Here is a 10,163-nt window from a genome sequence, read left to right on the forward strand (position 1 = left end):
CGCAACCCCTTCTGCGAACTCCGGTGATGAACTGTATATAAACTCTGACTTTCACAAATGGCCGGGAGTTGACCCGAAACCTCGCGGGTTGAAATGCAATGCAAGTAAGTACTAAATATGACAACATAGCTACTAGTATAAACGCTTTTGCGCTGGTAATTCTCTGAAAATAAAAGGTGAACGCACAAACTGTATTTATGTCAAACATTGATTGTAAAACTGTTCTATCTATTGAGCCTTTTCATTAGAGATAAAATTGTTTCATGCAGTAAAACAGTGTTACAAAGACGCGGATATGTTTCCAATGTTATGGTGTTATACTCAAATCAGCCAATGGAATAAATGAAGTGTATTCATTCGTACCTAGCCGCGGGAAATTTTATTTGAGTATTATTGGACACTTACAAAGGTCAAGTCAGGGTGAAAAGCTGGCTTATTCAGCTAACGCCGAAAAATCTTCTTATAACCTAAAACAAATTTCGTTCGTAAAACAATTCTGTTCTTGTTGATAGTGACCTCACACTTAATTTATATGGGATCCCAATTTCTATTTCCTTCGTTTACTGTTCTGTGAGAGGTCAAATGTTTACATAACTGAATTAATAAGGCCCTGGTTAAAGTATATGTAACATTTCATCGGTTAATTATAAATAGAAATTAAAACATATTCTCAGCAGGAAGTGGGGGATAAAGCACTTTTATTCTTTGAAAATGTGTAAAAAATGGCGGAGTACGATGAATGTTTTCTGATTTATGACATGGATTCTGACGTGCCTTTCTATGGATTTGATGAAGTAGAGTTTAAAAGTAAGAGATGTGTTAATTGAAGTTAAAATGATTTACTTTGAGCCAGAAATTTACGTTACGAGTAGAGTTAACGGTTAAAATGTGGCATCGGATTTAATGGATTCGCGTGAATTCTGGACGAGTGCTGTGTCTGTAAAATATTAAATGGAAAGCTGTAAATGTATCAAGTCGGAAAAGAAAACGGATGGTTGCATAATGGTATGCGTGAAATAATGTAATTCTACGTATTTATTTTCATAGTTATGTCATTTTGTAACCATTCACATTCGTCACTATTTGGAATTCCCGTTTCTAAAAATAGAGCATTTTGTTAACAAGGGGGGCGACTCGTGATGTCAGCAATCGTTAAGGCTACAATATACTAAATAATCGAGTCATGAAGGGCTGTACTTTCTAAACAAATCATCATATTTTCATCGAAGGCATGTTGTACACTTTGTTCTGGTTTTATCGTTTGGAGATATTGATAGGGTAAGCATAGGTGTTCACTACTTAATCCCTGAAATAGGAAAAAGTTGGAGATTAAAGTAAAAAATGGCACTGCAAAAGGTTACAATCCACTAGAAAACGGCCGAAAAAGGCGCAAAAACAGTCGATTTTGATTTGAGTCGAATTTGTTTTTGGTTTGAACATGACAAATCTTTTTTATTGCTTAAATCGATTCAGCTAAGAATGCCCGTCAAGAAAAGGTATGGTTATGGGGGTCTCTATGTGCAAAATGTTGTATTTATTTTCGCTCAAAGTTGTCGCTTTTACATCGAAACATATAAGGAAACTATTTAGTTTATTTTGACCTTAACATTTACTTCAGCAGCATCTTCCCTGTATCTTGCAACTATGCTTTCAGCGCCATCGGCGCTCTCGTTATGTTTTGGAATAAAGTCAAGTTCTGATAGTTAATGAATACCATTAGTCGGAAAGCGCAAATGTTCGCAGAATTATGTCAAGTAAATATCCATTTCAATATATCCATTATTTTAGAACTTACGTACATTTCCATTACCTTTCTCTCCAAAAAAAAACAATAGGTTTGAGTTTAAAAAGCAATTAGAATATTCAATTGAATGCACATATCAAAGTAGGAACATGTCGACGTCAATACTGCACCGTGACACCCTCGGACAAATAGTCAACGGCATCGTTCACAGTATTGCCGTCGTTATCATATAACTAAAGCGATACAAGCATAGCACAGCAATATACATGTACATGTACAGACAGAAGCACTGCAAAATGCAGTTTGTCTGACAATCGCGATGTCATCATATCAAAAGACTCAAATGCAGTCAATAACATGAATCGTCGACGATATTGGACTACGATTTCGTTATTGTGAGTGCCATTACACCTTGTTTTCCACGTTTGGTGTGTTTCGTCTTGACATTTTAAAGTCAATTATATATGTTTAAAGAGTTTAACGATGTGTTCATAAGTTGTTTTATATTCAAAAATTATAATATCATACAATGTTATATATTTAGGTGGTCGGTGATGATTATTTATTCCAACACAACTATGTATCTCCTGATCAACGTTAACGTCGGATTAAGCATTTAACTGAGGAACATTGCTTGATATATATTAACAATTGAACTATTTTTTCTACAATCAACAATATGTTTGTTATCTGGTACTAGCTAAATGTTTTGCTGAAAAGGGGGCGATTAATTAAATTCTCAAATGTATGGTATTTCTTTAAACAACATTTATAAATTGTAGAAAACGAACAGCAGACAAACAATGCGACGGATCCAACGCAGCAAAACAGGTGTTTTAGTTATATGATTTTGTTTCCACTTACAGGTTACACATATAACGTTTGATTATTATTCTATGAAATGCATGATGTAATTAAGGTAGGGTATTATGTAGTGTTCCGATGAATAACATATTTAAATAGACGTATACAAATAAATGAGAATCCTATTTATTTATTGCAAGCTATTTACAACATTCATCTATGTAAGGAACATGCAAGTTTGCATCGATAGCTATGGAAAGCAGTTACGATTTTGTTATTTAAGTGGCGAAGACTACAATTCTGACGCACATGCAGACCAACCACGCCGTATGTCACTTTATATCATAATATCATATTAATTGTGTACATTTCTTTATGTTCCAATTTAAGATTATTATAAGTAGAAGAAGAAGTATTGTATAATTGTATTACTGATTTTAATACTATTTAATTTATGCCATTATAATTTAGTTTACCAGACGACAACGAACACAGACACGGAACGTATAATCTATTCGAGGTAGGTACACATGAAAACATCTGTAAATACAATCATATTAGCTTACGGTTTAACAACGTTGTTTCTATTAAATATGCAATTGTTATGTCAATTTCGACCCTGACCATGCAACGATCAAAATAATTTACTATTAAAACCTTAAAGATAGCACGACAGTTCCAATTGTCATCTTGTTGTTGCTATTGACACGAACACATGTTGCAAAATATGCGATGCTGGACACCAATTCAGTAAAGTAGAGCCAAAAAAGCCGCATTTTTTATCGTCTACATATACTCCTTTAATTATTTTTTACCAAACCGTACACTTAACGATGCAGTTTACAAGTTATATCATTATGTAACCCTCAATTAATGCACATTGTCGAACTGACTTCCCACAATCTTTCACTCAGATCTGCTGAAACTAACCATTTCCTATTTAAATGAAAACCGTTTTTATAAATCTGACCCATTTAGAGACAGAAATTATGATCTATTAGCCTGGATAAATATTTATTTGGAAACAGGTTAAGACAGAACACTTCACGTATAAAGGGGTTTTGCGACAAAAATCTTGTAAAAAACTTGCTCTATGGTACCTCTTAAAAAAATCCCAAATTAAAGGTGTTTGAAATATTAGTGGTACATTGACACATGTATTGAAGTCATTCATCCGCTGTATAACATATAACATCGTTTATTAAATCGTAGTAATTAATAATAACGCGGGCTTGATCAATCTATTCAATTTGATATTAACTTTTATGTTTAGGTGTATTTAATTTAAGCAATGTTTGAAATAATTTTTTATCATTTCATCCGACTGAATTAGTTGTAGTTAAAACGACGTCAACCATGAATCTGAAATTTAATGTAACAAACATAATACAATTATGATGTCGTTGTTTATTCTTATATCGTTCTCTTTAACACATTGAAATAGTGTGTTTAGATTATCATTTTTGACACTATGCTGTAACGCGATTAACGATGTCACTACACGCATTCTAGTTTTAATTTTACATGTCTTTTCACTGCATAACGCTTACGTAAATGTCCACTGGTTTTATATTGATTATATTCTTCTACGTTCTCAAAATTAAGCACGAACAGCATGAGAACATAACGCAAACTATGTGAGGATAGACACCACTTACACACAGTAGTGCCAAACAAAGACTTATTTTAAGATTCGGTTTCAACCTTTAATTTGATATCAAACACTATCATTTTTACTGTTTGTTTTAACAAGTGTATGAATTATGTATCAAACCATGAGTGCTTATATCAATTCGACAGTATTTAGCTTTTTTCCTCAGGATTTCCAGTTTGCACATAAGTAACCTTATCAAACATTGAACAGCGGTCGATGGACGTAATGTTTGTTCTTATGCGCCACGCGCTGTTACTTACATTTATTGTTAACCGGAATAACCGGTTAACCAGGTAAAATTAAACCAGATAGTTAAAAAAAGAAGATGGATAAGCATTATTTCTGCGAAACACCACTTTCTACTAAAAGATTTGACACTAATCGCAAATTCAACTAGCACTAATCACACATCTAAACTAATGTTTATTAAAGGTACTGTTATTCGGTTTATTGAAGCGTTCCATTTTTAGTTAAAATGGTGTTATCATGTATAGTGTTGGTTTCCTATTGCATTCTGTACTAATATTCACAACTATGTTAAACCCAGGGATACGTTTTTGTAAGTATGTGCGTTTATGTTTATGTATGCTTACTAGAAAGTTGAACGCATCGACAAAAACAAGAAGGAATAAAAATACAATACGAGTGTCATATAAACTAGCCGAACTTTTAAAGCGGGAAAATCCGGCTGTCCGAAAAAAAAGTCACCAAAATAGTATTTTGGCTAAACATGAGGTGATCCCAAACCTTACAGTTTTTTTATTTAGATGTCAAACGAAAACAAACATTCAAGAGTCACGCATTGTATAAGCGCGTAACTGCATAATGATGATTTGTTTTATTTTAGGACGACGCAAGCTATTTAAGACAGAGTTTCTCAAGAGAGAGATGTGCCTGTCGTAACTCAATACCCGGTTAGAACGAATTAACATCCTTAAGATTGTCTGTATGCTAAAAGATAATAAATGTTTAAAAATTACGTAACGTCTCTACTTCATATGTGTATGATAAATTGGGCATTGGCTAACAGACAAGTGTTTATCGTGATTGCTAATTTCGTGTTAAGGTTTAATTCTAACATTTATTTCGTTTTTTTTAAATTTGTGTTTTAATTTGTGTTTTGTTATCGTAGAAACGACACAACGAATGCGTTCACAATACGCAAGAGCAGTCTCAACAACAACAAAGTAATATGGGTTTAAGTAAAAGTATACATTTCATTTATACCACTATTGAAATTGTAAAGAAATCAAAAACTTTAAAATACTTCTTGATGTTATTTAATGAATTTAAAGAAATCGAGGTTTATTATAAATTATTTGACTGCATAGATAGTGGTCCAACCAGAAATGTAAATAGAATTCACGTTCACCGATATTTTTCAAGTGTATGCACCCTAAATGCTCGGTTGGCTTACTGGCTTATTTGCTTTTATAACTCTGTAAAATAAGGGAGATTGATGGTAATCGTAGTGATTTTTATTTATGTTGTTTTATACAAGACACAATACTTGTTATTAACAAACGTTTGTTGCAAACATAAGTTGTTTATTGTTTAAAATGTTTATTTAAATTGACGCATATTGTGCCGACACAGGTGCACTTTTAATGATATTTGTATCGTAGGTAACACAGACGTACGTTATTCTGTAATGTACGAGAAGTACCGAACATTCCAATCGCGTCTAAACACCTTTCGGAATTGGCCATCCAACCGAAATCAGATGCCAGATGAAATGGCAGAGGCAGGGACGTGGTACACGGGTATTTACGTTTCTAAATGTTCGAGACGGTAAAACAGTTTGATCAAATTTTGTAATATGTATTTCATTAAATATTGAATTCAGTAGCCGTGATTATATTTATAACAATAAATGCGATGAACGTGTCATGTATCTCCTTGTTGAATGTTTGCGTTTAATATTTTAATGTTTATATTTCCGGGTACAATGACTATACCTGAATATAACGTTTTGCACTCTTATATGCTTGTAATTATATAAAATCATAGTTTGCCAGCAAATAAGACCACGAGTTAGTCTATTTCTTATATCTTCAAAAACCCAGATCATAAATAACATGTATTTATATCTCTTGTCTATTGTAAACACTGTGGTTTTCTCGATAAGCATCCTATGTCAGCTAGGAAGAGAGATTTATAAATCATAATGACGCATACATTGTTATGAGCATTTCACTTTATATACGACTTCAACTGATTTTAATAAGAAAACACATTCGTCGATAGAGAAAAATCAAAAGCCTTACGGAGTTCTAATGTTATTTTGCGCAACCGTTGGCTTTTGTTATACTTAATAATAGAAAACAGTTTACTATTGTGGCGTTCTTTTTCGAAACGTTATTTGAACTGCAAAACATATTGGTAAATATTGTATGAAACATTTAAAATGACCATAATATCATTTGATGCAAAATAGCATAACAATTCAATGTTTATGTTGCTCCTTGATGGCAAAGCGTACATACGTAGCTTTGTTCTTTTACCGAAAATTAAACATAAAAGTGCAACTGTTTAAGTCCCCAGTTTAACTGAAAAAAAATCAGGAATTTAACACATTATTTAATTATTGTTAATTTTATATACATGTTTATTTTATGCTTTCCGGTGGTTTATAGAGAAATATCAGTGAAATAAAACTGGTATTCCACTGTTTAAAACTGTGAAAAATAACAGTGAAAAAAATCCATATTTGTCACTGTTTTACTGTGATATGACGTCATTTTTTCAACGAAATGACGTCATAAAACCAACGAAAGTATCCCGTTTATCTCATTTACAATGTAAAAAAACGGTGAAAAAAAACATAAAATAAAAAGAAAATTTGTTGGATTCGATGGAATATCGATTTTATTTCACTCGAAATCATAGAAAATATATAGTTTCACTCGTGGCTTCGCCACATGTGAAAATATTGTTTTCAATGATCACTCGTGAAATAAAATCGATATTCCACCGAATCCGACAAATATCCTCTATTTATTTTATGCTTTCCGGTGGTTTACAGAGAAATATCAGTAAAATAAAACTGGTATTTCACTGTTTGTAACAGTGACAAATAACAGTGAAAAAATAACGATATTTTGCACTGTTTTACAGTGAAATGACGTCATTTTTTCGACTAAATGACGTCATAAATCCAGCGACATTATCCAGTTTAACTCTTTTACAATGTAAATAAACGGTGAAAAAAGCATAAAATAAAAAGAAAAATTGTTGGAATCGATGGAATATCGATTTTAATTCACTCGTGATCATAAACAATACATATTTTCACTCGTGGCTGCACCACTCGTGAAAATATTGTATATGATCACTCGTGAAATAAAATCGATATTCCATCGAATCCAACAAATATCCTCTATGTATTTAAAAAAAGTGTTTGTTAAAACACAATAAACGGTTTATTGCTTTGTTTAAATTTTACGGTACTTATACCCGTCATCGAGCTGCCACGTTCTTTTAGGCGGACAGACGGACGGATATACTATGGACGCACTTGAAATACACACACAGCCATTGCTTAAGGTCCAAGATAAAGCTCGTGCTTCTTCTTACAATATTATCTTATCTTATTATATTAAGTTTTGTTTTAATTGTATACGCACTTACCTGACTTTTGACGTAAGGTGCGAAAGGGATCATGCAAATCAATTTATAAGGATACTTTAAAATAAGCTGAGTGCTTTACAAATCAAAATCACACCATCAAGTTTTGCAGACAAACAATTACATAAAGACAGATATGCAACACAAATCCCATCTATAATCCCATCCGATGAAAGTGGTAGGCCGCTGCCTTATATGATCTTTGCCTCCCCACCATCGTTTCTCAATATTGAAAATCAAGAGAACATGTTTTTGTCTGAAAGCTACTGAGTATTTTACAGGTTGGCTTCACAGACGGGGAAGAATTTTGTCAATTAAATAACTCTGAAGTTTTTTAAACTCCAAGTAAATGCATCTCATTTTAAACTGTAACGATTGTAAGTATAATAAAAATATTTTTCTTAAATCTTGATTATGATAAGTAATTTGTAAAACCATAGGATCTTGTATATCGTGTACTATGATACATTATTTCAGTAACCATTATAAAACAGTAAGGCAGCAGTTTTCTATTGAGTTTTCATGAACCACCCATTTGTGAAAACTATTGTTTTTCCTGATGTAACATGCTATCTTGATATTGCGAAAGTTTACAGATAATTAATTATTGATGATTTTTTGTCGATTATTAAAGGGTGAACAGGTGTCCGCAATTTATATTCCTTTAATAGCGTGTGACCGTGATAACAATGCAATCTTCAGCACACTTGCATATATTGTGTATAATCACATAATAATGATCATCATTCATACTAGTCAATATTGAACCACGCCCTCTTTAGGTATTTCTTTCTGAAATAATAAAATACAAAATTGACTTTTAGGCCGCTTACTACAAGAGTCTTTACTTTAATTCCTAATTGGATATTTGAAGGACATTATCTGTTTGTTTTTTTTTTGTTTTTTTTCTACGCAGTGGGTGTTGTTTATATTGTCGGCTAGATAACGTCTAGGAATGGTAAACACAATATGTTTTAACTTTTTAATAGGCCTTAAATTGTTTAAGTTGTATGAATTTGATAGAATCTTTTTTCTAGATCAAACAAATATTATTCTCTTGAGTAATTTACCAACGAAGAAAAAGGCAAAATTTACCTTTAAGTTGCTGGCTACTCAGGTCTTTTAGTTTCTTCAACCACACCGCATAGCAATTTATAGACCATGTTGTATGTGGTGTTTGCATCGGATGGTTCAAAAAGTTGTTTTGCCTATCACAAAATGGTCAATCAATACAAAAAGTACTTAAAGTTAAATGTTTGTTAACTATAAAAACAAAGTTATTGACAATTGTATGTATATATGCTGGATGGCTTGGTTACACAGGGCCAAAATGAAGTTCAATTGTGGTTTTATGATATGATAATATATTTGTGTACCTCTTCAAAGAAGGCGGTATATTGGAGTCGCACTGTGTCTTTCTTAACGTCTGTACGATTGTCCGGATATCTGTCCAAAAATAGCTGCCGCATCCATATGATTATGTATGTCATAATAACTTGGCAGAAATATAAACCTACCTCAAAAGTCAACGTCACATCTAGAGGTCAAAAAAACTTTTCTGACGAGGCCATCAAACATCGTTTTACCTGTTTCATCACTAACTTTGTCATATATTCATTGGTTTTAAAATAATATGACAGGATGTACATGTGAACCATCATAGGGCGACGTGTTGCGTGTAACACACGTCTCCGTATCTTAAAGGTAAAAGATATCACGTGGTCTAAGCTCAAACTATGCCACAAAACTGCTTGAACATTCAACACAAACGAAACATATTATCTTTATGCAAAAGATCAAATTGTTTAGATAGTATTTCGAAATTACTTGGCAAAAATCTATCAGGCAAGGTGTAAAGCTATTAAAGCCGATGACTATTTAAAAGCTCAATGTTATCCTTTTAACTAAAACTAATTGAGGTCTTTTCGTGTTGATGATAACATATTCGTTTGTACTTTTAAATGCCGGAATTGATTTTAACATATTTCCCTTACAAAATAATATAACATGAGCAATGGGCGATGCGTATGCTATTCTATTTCGCCACGGGTACATGCACATGGCAATTATGTTTGTCAAATGCAGAATATGAATTAATTTCTTCTAGGTAGCTTCTTTATTTCATTATAAGCCCATATTCGTCTATTTTGCAGTTTACATTACAAATTAATATATATTGCTATCTTAGAGCGGTATGATCAACAGATCACTATAAGCTTTTATAAACTCATGTGTAAGCTCTTTTTAATTCAGTTCCATTACAGTTTAAATGATGACAAGACCTATGTCAATATGGCACGGATTCCCTTACATTCCATTTTTGTCTCAAAAACT

The 10,163-nt window shown here is 32.5% G+C and overlaps 1 long non-coding RNA gene across 1 annotated transcript; it reads left to right on the forward strand.

Moving 5' to 3' along the window:
- Positions 1 to 2,961: 2,961 nt before the first annotated feature.
- Positions 2,962 to 5,460, forward strand: LOC127851757 (uncharacterized). Its single transcript, XR_008035915.1, has 3 exons — positions 2,962 to 3,068; positions 5,050 to 5,116; positions 5,335 to 5,460. It is a non-coding gene; the product is annotated as an uncharacterized LOC127851757 (long non-coding RNA).
- Positions 5,461 to 10,163: the final 4,703 nt, after the last annotated feature.

This window comes from Dreissena polymorpha, chromosome 11 (genome assembly GCF_020536995.1).
Source record: "Dreissena polymorpha isolate Duluth1 chromosome 11, UMN_Dpol_1.0, whole genome shotgun sequence".
NCBI classification, from domain to species: Eukaryota; Metazoa; Mollusca; class Bivalvia; order Myida; family Dreissenidae; genus Dreissena; species Dreissena polymorpha.